This window comes from Callospermophilus lateralis, chromosome X (genome assembly GCF_048772815.1).
Source record: "Callospermophilus lateralis isolate mCalLat2 chromosome X, mCalLat2.hap1, whole genome shotgun sequence".
Lineage (NCBI taxonomy): Eukaryota > Metazoa > Chordata > Mammalia > Rodentia > Sciuridae > Callospermophilus > Callospermophilus lateralis.
Genome location: NC_135325.1, coordinates 73125897 through 73139226, shown reverse-complemented (window position 1 = coordinate 73139226; position 13330 = coordinate 73125897). Strand labels below are relative to the sequence as shown.

Here is a 13330-nt window from a genome sequence, read left to right as displayed (position 1 = left end):
AAAGGAGTTAATTTGGATTTTAAGAATGAAATGTATGGAAAATCACTGCTATTACTTAGACTTTGTTTGAAATTAGATGTGGGTCCCTATTCACACCAATAGAGAACATGGAATGGTGACCAGGGTAGCCAAAGGGTGTCTGTAACACTCTGAGTACCATGTCAGCACCCTAACATCTGAGATTTGATGAAATGATGCAAATCTAGCCATCTCAGTTTTAATGTCTTACTGATGTGCTTTATCACCTCACAGACCTTACTAAATTAAATTATATAATTTTTTAAATATTCATTTATTAATTTTTTTAGTTATAGGTGGACACATATCTTTATTTTATTTTTATGTGGTATTGAGGATCAAACCCAGGGCCTCATGCATGCTAGGCGAGCGCTCTACCTGTGAGCCACAATCCCAGTCCAAATTACATGATTTTTGCTCTACTTATTCTAAAGCACATCCATATTTCCGTATTCAAAAATAAGATGACTATACAGTTAACAGTACTTGTATTTTAAATTTCATTCCTAGGGTCTGGGGTTGTGGCTCAATTACAGACTACTTACCTAGTATGTGTGAGGCACTGGGTTCGATCCTTAGCACTGCATAAAAATAAACAAATAAAGTAAAAGCATGTTTTCCATCTACACCACAAAAAAAGAAATTAAATACAAATAAATATATTTCTATTAAGGCAGCAAGCTCTAAACTGTGCTCCATGGAACACTGGTATCTAGCAAGATGTCACTTATGAACATTCAGAGGGTAAATGATGCTATGGTTTTGATACCAAAGATGGGAATTTTTGACTCAATGTGGATAAAAAGTGTCTCCAAGTCAAGTGAGCATGAATATATGGGCAAAGGTTTTTTGTTTGTTTGTTTGTGGTACTGGGGATTGAATCCAGAAGGGTTTAACCACTGAGCAACATCCCCAGCCCTTTTTTATTTTTTATTTTTAGACAGGGCCTCACTAAGTTGCTGAGCTGTCTTCAAACTTGCAATCCTCCTGTCTCAGCCTCCTGAGTCACTGGAACCACAGGTATGTGCCACCACACCAGGCAAGGAAAAAAAAGGCAGGGGGGTGGGGAAGGGACTTCAACTTGAGAAAAGGAACAAAACAGATTGGGCCAGAGATCCGCACGACCTGGAATAAAAGGATGAGCTAGCCTCTTATCCAGTGTCTGGGAGTGGAGAAGGGTCTGGCATTTTCATAAAAATTTTCTTTCATTTTCAAAATTTTAATTTGTTATCTATGACAGCAGAATGCATTACAATTCATATTACACATATAGAGCACAATTTTTCATATCTCTGGTTGTACACAAAGTAGAGTCATACCATTCGTGTCTTCATACATGTACTTAGGGTAATGATGTCCATCTCATTCCACCATCTTTCCTACCCCCTTGTCCCCTCCGTTCCTCTCACTCCCCTTTTCCCCGTTGCCCTATCTAGAGTTCATCTAATCTTCCCATTCCCCACACCACCACCACCACATAATGAATCAGAGAAAACATTTAGCATTTGTTTTTTGGGGATTGGCTAACTTCTACTTGGCATTATATTCTCCAACTCCATCCATTTACCTGAAAATGCCATGATTTTATTCTCTTTTATTTCTGAGTAATATTCAATCAAACAACAAATATATGAAAAAATGTTCAACATCTCTAACAATTAGAGAAATACTAATCAAAACCACTATAAGATTTCATCTCATTCCAGTCAGAATGGCAGCGATTATGAAGACAAACAACAATATATGTTAGTGAGGATGTGGGGGAAAAGGTACACTCATACAGTGCTGGTAGGACTGCAAATTGGCGCAAGCAATCTGGAAAGCAGTATGCAAATTCCTTAGAAAACTTGGAATGGAACCACCATTTGACCTAGCTATCCCACTCCTCAGTCAAACCCAAATAACTTAAAAACAGCATACTACAGGGACACAGCCACATCAATGTTTATAGCAGCACAATTCACAATAGCTAAACTGTGGAACCAACCTAGATGCCCTTCAATAGATGAACGGATAAAGAAAATGTGGAATATATACACAACGGAATATTATTCAGCATTTAAAAAGAATGAAAATTGATTTCTAGAGATTGTTTTCATTTCTTTTCTTTTCTTGTGGAGGAAACCAGCACCTCTTGGTCACCCTACACCTGGTGTTTATGGTTGATCTGATTAAGAATAAGAGGTTATGAAAAGGCACATGTCATAACTTGTGAGAGTAGGGGAGTAGGAAAACAGCAACAGAATATTATTAAGGAATTCTAAGGATTTATCTACCATTTTGTCCCCTGTCTGGTTCCTGTCTGTCTCAATTTGGACATGATTTGAATGTGTCCACCAAGGATTTATGTGCTAAAATTTAATACATTTTGGGAGTTATCAAGAGGATGAAAACTTAATCTGACTAATAGTGTTCAGAGGTGGGGCTGAAAAGTGATTAGGATTAGATAAAATCATCAGATTATGTTCCTGAAAGCAAGGTCCTTGTCCCTGATGCCAACTTATTAAGGAGGATATGGTTTTAAGAAAAAAGAAGGTTTATTGCTTTGCTAGCAAAGGAGAAGCACAAGGGACTCCTATGCTAGAGGCTAATTCTGCCCATCCCTGAGAATAGGAGACATTTAAAGAAGCTATTCAAAGACTCCCTTCCAGATGTTCCCTGTAAGGGTACTGTGATTCACCTGTTAATTTGGGAGATAATCATCCCTAGATCTGGGGCTCTGTCTTTCCTGTGTGTTCAAAGGACAGATAACTAGAAAAGGTAACCCTGTCTCCCTAATCCTATAAGGGAGGGAAAGAGGGAAAAGAGAGACAAAAATTATTCCTCTTAAAATAAGCTCAGAGCAGTGAGGGCTGTATTAACAAGGTAAAGTGGACCACTGTTACATTTGGAAACTTCAAAATTGAAAACTGGTGGCTTTGTAAGAGGAGAGAGACCAGAGACACAGAATGTCTGTTAATGTTAGGGAACAGACAGATGAGGATGGTGGGAACATGAAGTTAAGAGAATAATTGTATAAAATAACCCCACTAACTGGGTGTTTTGGGGCATGCCTATAATTCCAGTGACTTGGGAGGCTGAGGCAGGAGGATTGCGAGTTCAAATCCAACCTCCACAAAAGCAAGGTACTAAATAACTCAGTGAGACCTTGTCTCTAAATAAAATACAAAATAGGGCTGGGGATGTGGCTCAGTGGTTGAGTGCCCCTGAGTTTAATCACCATTACCAAAAAAACAAAAAAAAAAAAAAAAAAGAGCCTACTGCACTGACCCCCACATGCTTTCTTTTGCAAGAAATAATTTACCTGCAGCTTTCCTTGGCCTAAGTGGACAGGATATGTCACATTCCTCGGTAAACTACCTGTTCACTGCAAGAGAAATGCAGGCCCAAAATAATGTTGATAAGAGGAACCCAAGTAGTTACCCTGAAGATGGAGACTTTTCTGTCAAGATCCTGAAACTCTAGGAGATAAAGATAATTCCTCCTAACCATAAAGTCTGTCAGAATTTATGAAGAGAAATCCCATTAGGGCCAAATTGACCTAGAGTTGTCATGGCAGTGGGGACTTGAAAGTCTGATGTCATCTGGCTGTCAGTTAAAAGTCAAAGGTGGACCTGGGCGGGACTCCCTGGAAACTTCTCTGGGATCACCAATAAAACTGGAGTGCAGGAAAGGTATGTTGTCCCTCTCCTCTCTGAGAGGATCCAATCTCTCCCTTGAGAGTGCCCCCTTTCCCTTTTCCTATCCCTTCAATAAACTCATTTCTGTTATTCTGAGCAACATGTCTTAAACCTTTCTGACTTGATCACAAGAATCAGGGTTTGAAGAGGGGGGTGGTAGTCACATTGCCTCAGTTTTCCAGAAGGACCCAGCTCTGTAACATTGCCATGTGATGCCCTGCACCAACTAGGGATTCTGCCATCAAGAAAGCTATCACTATATGTAGGTCTTTGAAACTTCAGAACCAAATAACCCTCTTTTCTTTATAAAATTACTAGTTTCGGGTATTTTATATAACAATGAGAAACAGACTAATAGATAATCAAATAAATTTTAGAAAGAGGACATTACCTTTCCCCATCTTAGGAGAGTCATATTTCCCTTACCATAGAAATACTACTATAATGCAGTATTCTATTTAGCTTCACTTAACATATGCCTTCTTTTTTATTTAATTAGTTATACATAACAGAATGCATTTATGCACTTTGATATATCATACATACATGGGGCATAATTTCTCATTTTTCTGAGTGCACATGTTGTAGAATCATTGGTCATGCAGTCACATATATACATAAAGTAATAACATAGGCCTTCTTGCTTTAAAAATGCCATTTACACTCCTTTCTCTGGGTTTACCCTTTGGCATTTGGATGGTTTGGTATTCATCCTTTGGCACAAAATATCACAGCTAATAGTAGAGAGATGCTTCTGACTCCTCTTCCAGCCCTACAGAGCTCATCTGAGCCTTCCTCAGCTTCTACACCAGGAGAAAAATGATCACTCATTTACATAGAATTCCCCCTATGCCCAGCTTTGTATATCCACAGGACAGCTAGATACAGTTGTTTGAACAGCCTGTAGACAGAAAACAGATTGTTCTCCATGGGAAGGAAAACCCACAGGAAAGGGTTTAAGAAAAGGTAAACTATTTAATTTGTGTTAGAAAAACTAAATTAAGAATTTAGGTTTGAGAATTATGGATGCATCAGGAAATGGATATAATAGTCCAAACACCCATTATCCAGCTTCCTATGATACAACCAAACCAATGTTATGGCTTTTATTTATATATTTTAAAAAGGGAATGATCTAACCTTCCAGTCTCTAAATAGAGCTAAGAAGTATATTTTGGGAGACCAAATGGAAAACATTACATGGTAAGCCAATTATCTCTTTACCATTTATTATAAACAAATAGCCAAAACTGGATCAATTTCAAAAGTAGAATAAAGAAAGTAGTATCATACTTGTTCCTGTTGTTACCCAGTAATTTTCCAAACTCAACTCCTAGATAGTTGGCTCAACAATCCTGACACTGATTCTACCTATGGATTTGGTACATGCTGAGAATCCCTTATCTGAGATGCTTGGGACCAGAAGTGCTTCAGATTTCTTTTCTTGTTGTTGTTTCTTGAATATTTGTATATGCATAATGATATATCGTGGGTTAAACCCAAGATTAAACACAAAATTAATTTATGTTTCATATATACTTGATATATACAGCATGAAGGTAATTTTATTCCTTAATTCCTTAATCATTTTGTGCATGAAACAAAGTTTCATGGCATGGAATTTTCCACTTGTGACCGCTGGTCAGTACTCAATATGAGAAATAGAAAGTTCCGTGGTCAATTTTCAGAATATAGTATTTAGCCTTAATTGGGAAGTAAGATCCAATTCAGCCATTTTGAGATCCAATTGTAACCATTTTAACTATAGCCTTTCCCTTTACCCACCAAAATTTTAAAATTAGACAATCACTTAGACTGTAACCCCTAGCTCTTCCTTTCAGAGCAAGGGGCAGTGCTGAGTTAGGGTAAAAATAAGTGGACTGCCCACCCAAGTGTGCCTGCAGGCCAGACTTTGTCGGTAACACCCACTTCTGCTGAAGTAAAGATTGCTTTGCCCAGCTACTTCCAAAGCACAGGTTTGATTCCTTGAGGCACCCCAATATTTCTAACATCAAAAAGTTTCAGACTTTAGAGTATTTTGGATTTTCAGATTAGTGATGCTTAGCCTATATTTGTGTATGCTTCTCTAAATGTTTTAATTCCAACTTATCCTCTTTTATTGTCTCTACAACCTTGATTTTTACGATTTATTTTCTCATGGGCAGAAAATTCCCTGCTACAGTTAAAAACACACAATATCCAAGATTCACCATTTCCTACTCATCAGTGGCCATTTGGGCCAGCCCTCCCATCTCCATCTCCCATAACAAATTTCAAAGGAGAAACATGATGTAGGGTGGCCAAAAATGATATATCATACTACTAACATTTCAGGGTCAGATCTGGAGAAGGGAGTCTGGTGAGCTACTTTGGAAATTAAGTCAGCAAAAACAATGAAGTTACAATCCATTATCATCAAGTTCTAATAGAGGAGTTCCTTTCTAAGTATTATAAATGCTTGAGGAGCTAATCAACTCTTTAAAAGAGTTTGCTAATCTATCTATCAACTGATCTGCTAACTAAATAACCTACACTGCCTTTTTTAATCTATGCAGAAGTTTTTATAGTTATTTGTGAAAGGTATATCCATAATAATGCATTAATAGAGGCTATATGACATTAAAACAGAGAACAGCTTTTTTCTTGGTGACAAGAATAGAAGGGGAGTAGTTCCCAGAAGTATTTTGATAAATACAAGAAATCTTCATCCTTGAAAATGTTAGAAGCAACTACTCTAATCCATTGAGAAAATGGCAAAAGTCAACCATTTAACAAATGCATTATCCTACAGATTTGTAGAAATATATTATGTAAAATGTGATAAAAATACACTTTTGTTTTTTATAATGAAAAAGTTAGACAGTGAAATGTAATTTTGTTTTAAAGAAACTGAGGACATACAGTCACTATGTAATGTATGGTAAAAACTGTTGAAAGCCTTCTATAGTTGCATAATCAAAAATAATTTCAAAGAACAAATGTATTCAAGTTACTTTGACAACTCAAATGCCAATTTTGCAATTTAGGCAACCTAAATCAATAGATTTTATAATTAATACCTTCCAAATATTATTTATCCCTATAAACATAACTCATATGAAACTACTCAATTTCTACATTAGTTTTGGAGAATTCCACTATCTTTTCTGATTGTTTCCAAAGACTCTTTATTAATTTAATCTCTTATTATTTTTTACATGTTTCTTTCCTGGCATGAGGCCAATCACAATTGCAATGACACTCTTGCATAGAAATTCTTAAACATCTGATTCTAGATTTCTATTTCAAACTCTTTATTTTATTAGCCCAACTTTCTTTTAATGAAAAACTAAAAGGAAAAAATCTACAAGGTGAATAAATAAGGAAATAACAAAGAGTAGAACTAATAAAACACAAAAGAATAGAGAAACTGTCAGAAGAATATATTACAGTAAATAAAAGATCTTTTGACTCTACAGTTTCTTACACACACACACACACACACACACACACACACACTCACCCAGTTAAATATGATGAGAGACCCAAAATTGAAAGGACCTTGCATGAATAAGGATTTTAAAGTATGCATATAAAGTATGTATATATTGTGGTTACCATTTTAATTCATACTATGCATGAGGGTTTAACAGTGGAGCACAGCTTTCTAGACCTTATATTCATTTTACTTGAAAATAAGTCTCTAAATATATTTCATCATTACACACATAGATTCACATGAAATTTCCAGCTCCATATAAAACCATCTCTAACAGGTACCTTTCTAGATGGCATCCAGTTATTTTTCTCCTAGCTGTGTCTTCCTTCCTGCTGAATCTTTGTTGTTAAAGAGAATTCAGGCCAAAAAATAGTTTATGAAGAAAGGAAACCAACTGGTTTCGTAAGCTATAAAGGTTAAAATGCTTCTATGAAACATTCCCTTAGTAGCTTTGTAAGCAATACTTTTCTCCAAAACTTTATGACAGCTGGTACAGCATGAAACCATATGCCTTTTTATATCTCCTAAATAAAAATGACTAATTTGACTTATTAGCACTGATTCTCTGGAGACAGAGCTAAGAGAGTTCCTGTAGATTTATCTGGTTTTTATTATATTTTAACAATGTCTGCTTTTACACCAGAAACAATTATGCTAGCCATCTGTTTGCAAATATTTGTGAAGAAAATTATAAACTTTTACCTTTATGTACTTCAATATCTTTTAAAAGTAAAATATTTGGGGTAACACATATCACAAAACTATTTGGAATTATATGGCATTACCTATGAGAGAGAGAGAGAGTGGAGGACATCCCCAGAGTGGCTTTTGAGCAATAGAATCATTAAATATTAGGTTCAGAAGGACACCCAGAAACCTTTACTGCCCAGCTCTCTCAGTTTAGAGCTAACATCCCAAGGCCCAAAGTGGCCATAATCATAAAACTATTTATCAACCAAGACGAAACTAGAAGCCAAATTTTCTGCAAATGCATCCATTGTTATTTGCATTAGCCCTACCATTCTACTGAAAGCCCCTTCTCCCTAGATAGACTCAACTGTGGAAACAGCTAATGATGCCCAGAAGTTTAAACTGGCACTGAAGGTTCATTAAGAAATTCAAGATTCTATCTAAAATACTGGCATAAGCAAGAGAGAACTCTATCAAAAGTAACTATTCACCAGATATTCCAAGCAAGTAGTAGACTACAGAAAACACCCATTCTATCATTAGAACCTGTTGCTGATTCTGTTCAAAGACCACTAAGGACACAAGTTAGCTTATTACTTATTGTAGTGAGGGACAACATACATCAAGGAAATAGTGGTTTTGTTAGTCAGATTATGTCACTATAACCAATATACTTCACAAGAATAACATAGAAGAGGAAAAGTTGACTTTGGCTCACAGATCTAGAGGTTTAGTACATGGTCAGCCAAGTCCCCTGCTCTGGACCTGAGGTGAGGCAGAACATTATGGCAAAAGGTCATGGTAAAGGAGCATTGCTCTATCATGGCAGCCAAGAAGTAGAGAAAGGGAAGAGGTAGGGGCCACAGGGAAGAGGAATCCTTCCAGAGCCTGCCCCCATTGACCCTCCTCTTCCAACCACACCACACCTGCCTACAGTTACCTCTAGACTATATGCTACTAGAAAATTGTATCTGCATTGGTATCTCAATGAAATTTACCTACAAGGAGGAAAGAGGAGGTTAAAGCTATAATTGGTAAACAAATAATAATCATTCATTTAGTTGAAAAAGAGAGACGTATTTGATATTGTATTGGTTGCATAGTGACCTTGTTTTTGTCTCACTCCATCATGGTCTCAGAGTAACTTTTTCTAGTGTTGATGTTCTGTGATGTTTTTCAACGGGAAAACAAAACCTAGTAGTGCATGACAGTTCAGCATGTAGTAATATGAATAACCTCTAGTTGTAATCATCAGACCAGTTTCTTGATAGTAGGGATTACTTTTTAAAAATTTCTCAATATGGATTAATGGAATGGGGCAGATGAACAGATCTAAGATTCCCAGATGCCAATATTGCCTAGCTCTCAAATGAATGCCTAAGTCACTATGAAGAAAACTTAGAAATCAACTTTAATAAAATTGAACAACCAGATCAAAGCAGTACAAAACAGCATTTATTCTCTACTCATGCCGTAGTAACTGTAAATTGGAAAGCAAGATGAATTTGACACCTGAAAGAATTAGATTGGAATCCTAGCCCCATTTCTTGATAGATATGTGACTCTGACATCCTCACAATCATCAAGGATTGAATAAGATAATATAATTTCTATTAAGAAATGTACAACTGAGCCATTTCAAAATACTGCCTCTTTCTCAGTTTTTAGTCCTGAGGAATATTTCCCTTTGCAAGACTTCCTAGCTGTAACCAGGGAGCATTTACCATGACAAGCACTGAATGGGCCCTGATTGTATATGTCCCACAATGGCTTATAATGGACAGTAGTTAGATTAACCTTTTAAGCCAGAGTTAAACTTTACCTTTGCTTCAGGTTCACACTGAAAGAATACTGACTGTCAAAATTAAAAAAAAAAAAAACTGACAGGGAAACATTTACCAAGTGGAAAGAGTGGCATGAACAAAGGTAAGCCTGGAATTAGCAACTGTGTATGGAAAAGCCAAAGGATAAGATGTTCAAATTTATTGAACTTTAATATACTGATCCCAGGAATAAAGTGAGTTTTAAAAGGACTGACAGATGAAACAGTGAAAATTTATCATTAAAGTCAATACTTCCAAATGCCCAGGACCTACAAAGCTCCTCTTGACTAGAGGTCTCTGACCTTATAGAATTAAGAATATCAGGGAGAAGAAGCAGAAGGAGGAAAAAGTAATCATGAAAGTGGATAAGACAGAAGAAAAAAAGTATATTTGAAGTTTTAAGAATTTGAAAACCTCTTTTACAGAAAGTTAGAAAGAAGCCTCCAGCCAGAAGCAGGAAGGAAATGGCATTTCAAGCAACAATGACTTAAAACAAAGGAGCAGTTACTCTCCTCATAGATTGCCTTTGGTCATTTGGACACCTTAAGGCTCAGGGGAAATTTTAAAGTTTCACGAATGTCTATAGGCATTTTCACTTCGTGGAGTCTTGTTTACCTTTCTAATAAGAAAAAAAAACTAGCATTATCAATTCTTCTCCAAGTGTTTAAGTATTGAGCATCCCCAAACCTCAATTATCCAGACATGCATTTGAGAGGGACACCCAGATACATAACACAAAATGCCAATCTTCTGCAGGAAATTCTTTTAACATTACAAGTCCAAGTTCCTGAGATGCTCACATCAATATAACAAGAGAGGCAAGGACCTGGAACAGAGTTTGAGAGAAATTCTATTAAATGAGGGCATTGGAGTTGCTTTATAAGGACCATTCTGGCTCTCACATTATTTGACTTAATAACTACTTCAATGGGATATAAAGTAGGAGAAGAAACAAATGTCAAGAAAAAAACATAATGTCAAGAGCCTCATTAGCTCAGCTGGCTAGAAACAAGTGATAACAACCCCAGAGCACAGGGTCATGGATGTGATTGCTTCTTAGGCTAGTTGGCTGCCACAAACCTTCCCTATAATTTCACCTAGCACTCCTACTCCTATTGGTCATGGGGAAACAGTGGGGATGAACCAGTATAATAAATCCCCACTATAAGGAACAGGGTAGAAATCTGTATTATCCAGCTCACTATGCTGCATTGTACTGAAGACCTAATTGTCCTTCAGATGAAAGAAACAGAACCCAAAATATAATACTTGCCAAACTCATCTCCATGCCAATGGCACAGTGAATGCACATGACCAGGAGATTTTCATGTCATGGATGCCTTGAGTTGTTCACCAAGAGCTATGTGCAGTTATCACAAGTCCATCGATGCTAACTGTACTTTGTATGTTACATTAAGTGGTAAAGAGAAAGTAAAAAGGTTCATTTACACAAAAACTACATCGCTACTCAGTAAAGGCAAGTTACAAGACAGAGTGAGGCTGGCAAATTAAATGTAATTGAATCAACTACAAAAGATTAGTTAGGGGTGGGACTCATAAACATACAGAAGGATTCTATACTCAAAATTATTAACAATTCCTTTTAAACTGGTGCTGTGCTTCAAAGAAACCAAAACTGGAAATCATAGTGAATGCATTATACTGTGATTTTTTTTTCAATACTGGGGATCCAACTCAGGGCTTCACACATGCTATCCAAGGGCTCTACCATTGAGCTATATTCTAGCCCTTATATTGTGGATTCTGAGAGAAAAACAAAACCAGCAATGTATTGGTTCACAAGAGCCAATTATTAAATTTTCAATAATTTTTAGAGCCTGTTACTAAATGCTGCCATTATCAATAATTAATGATAGAAACTTAAGTTAGAGTAAAAAAATATTCTTAAATACTGAAGACTCATCACTTCCTATTTTGCCATATTTTTAAAAATATTTTTAGTTGTTGATAGACCTTTATTTTATTCATTTATTTATATGCTGTGCTGAGAATCAAACCCAGTGCCCCACACATGCTAGGCAAGCGCTCTGCCACTAAGCTACAACTCCAGCCCTATTTTGCCACATTTTATAATTTTCTGTTCTTGAGGTTATTTAAATTTTTTTATCTGTATAGTGGAAATATTATATAATAGGGTACCACTACACATTTCTTCTCAAATCTGTATTCAGTACAACATTAGTAGCTTAAAAGCAGCCATGGTGACAGAATTGACACCATGGGAACCATGAAACACAATAATCAGGCCCATTCCCCCCCCCCCGAGAGTTGGTTGTTCAACATGTATCAACACACCATTAAAAAAAATAAAATGGAACTGCATGAGAACATACTCAAAGAGCTATCCTTAAACCTATAGCAGGCTGGGAAATGCATACATGGATTCATGAGTTTTAAGTTAAAATAAGAAAGCATATTAAAATAAAAAATATGTGTGTGTATGTATTTGTTATCCTCTAATTTTTTTTCAATTAATATACAACTGTTGGCACTAATTCAGATGAGGATTTCTACAGAGATAGTAAAAAACTAGAAGGGTTTTTAACCCTTGGGAAAGTAGTTTGGCAACATTTATAGAGAAATTTAAAACTCCCTTTACCCAGAAACTTTATTTCTATTAAAAAAAAATCATAATTGAGACCATCACTCCCAGAGGTCCCATGGATCTGTCTCTTGCTTCAACAGTGTTTGAATGAAACAGACCATGGGAATTCTTCTTCCAGATTCTAACCACCTTCCAATCTTATCTCCATTTGCAACTTCTCGGACCATGTTCATGCCCATCTCCTTCTTCCAGGACCAGCCAACTCTGATTTTTGTGGTTAGCTCCTTATTGCCTACCAACCTTGACCTCCCAAATTCATCAGAATTATTCCACTGAGGTGGAGGCTGCTATCAACCATCTGGTTTGCTTCTGCACACCTCCTACATCTACCTCTCTCTGGGCTTACTATTTCAAGACCTTGACCAATGTATCTCTGGAAGGCATGGCTACTTCTTTTGAGACTTGGCAGAGGAGAAGCACCAGGACACTGGGTCCCCTGAATACATAAAACCAGTACAGCAACCTCTTCTAGGACATGCAGAAACCTTTTCAAGATGAGTGGAGCAAGATCCTTGATGCCATGGAAGCGACCTTGGCCCTGGAGAAGAACCTGAACCAAGCCATTTTGGATCTTCACACCTTGGGTTCTACTAGCACAGACCCACATCTCTGTGACTTCCTGGAGAACTACTTCCTCAATGAGGAACTGAAGCTCATCAAGAAGATAGGGCATCATCTGACTAACCTCCCCCATCTGTTGGGACTCTAGGCCAGTCTGGACAAATATCTCTTTGAAAGACTCACCCTCTAGCATGACTTACGAGATCCTGGAGCCCAGTGGCCTTTCATGGGGTCCTTTGCATTTCCTGGCATCAGGGCTTTGACCTGAGCCTCTCTCTCCAGTCCCTAGGAAACATTTTAACTACCTTGGAGCCTCTCCCAAATGAAAAAAAAAAATCTTTTTTCAGGGGAAAAATTGCTATATATGTATAAAAATATAAAAATTGATATATATGTATAAAATTAAAATTGATGTGTATGTATAAAAATATTGTGTTAAATATTATACATATGT

The 13330-nt window shown here is 36.8% G+C and overlaps 1 pseudogene; it reads left to right on the top strand.

Moving 5' to 3' along the window:
* Positions 1-3595: 3595 nt before the first annotated feature.
* Positions 3596-13066, top strand: LOC143638598 (ferritin light chain pseudogene; annotated as a pseudogene).
* The last annotated feature ends 264 nt before the right edge of the window (positions 13067-13330 follow it).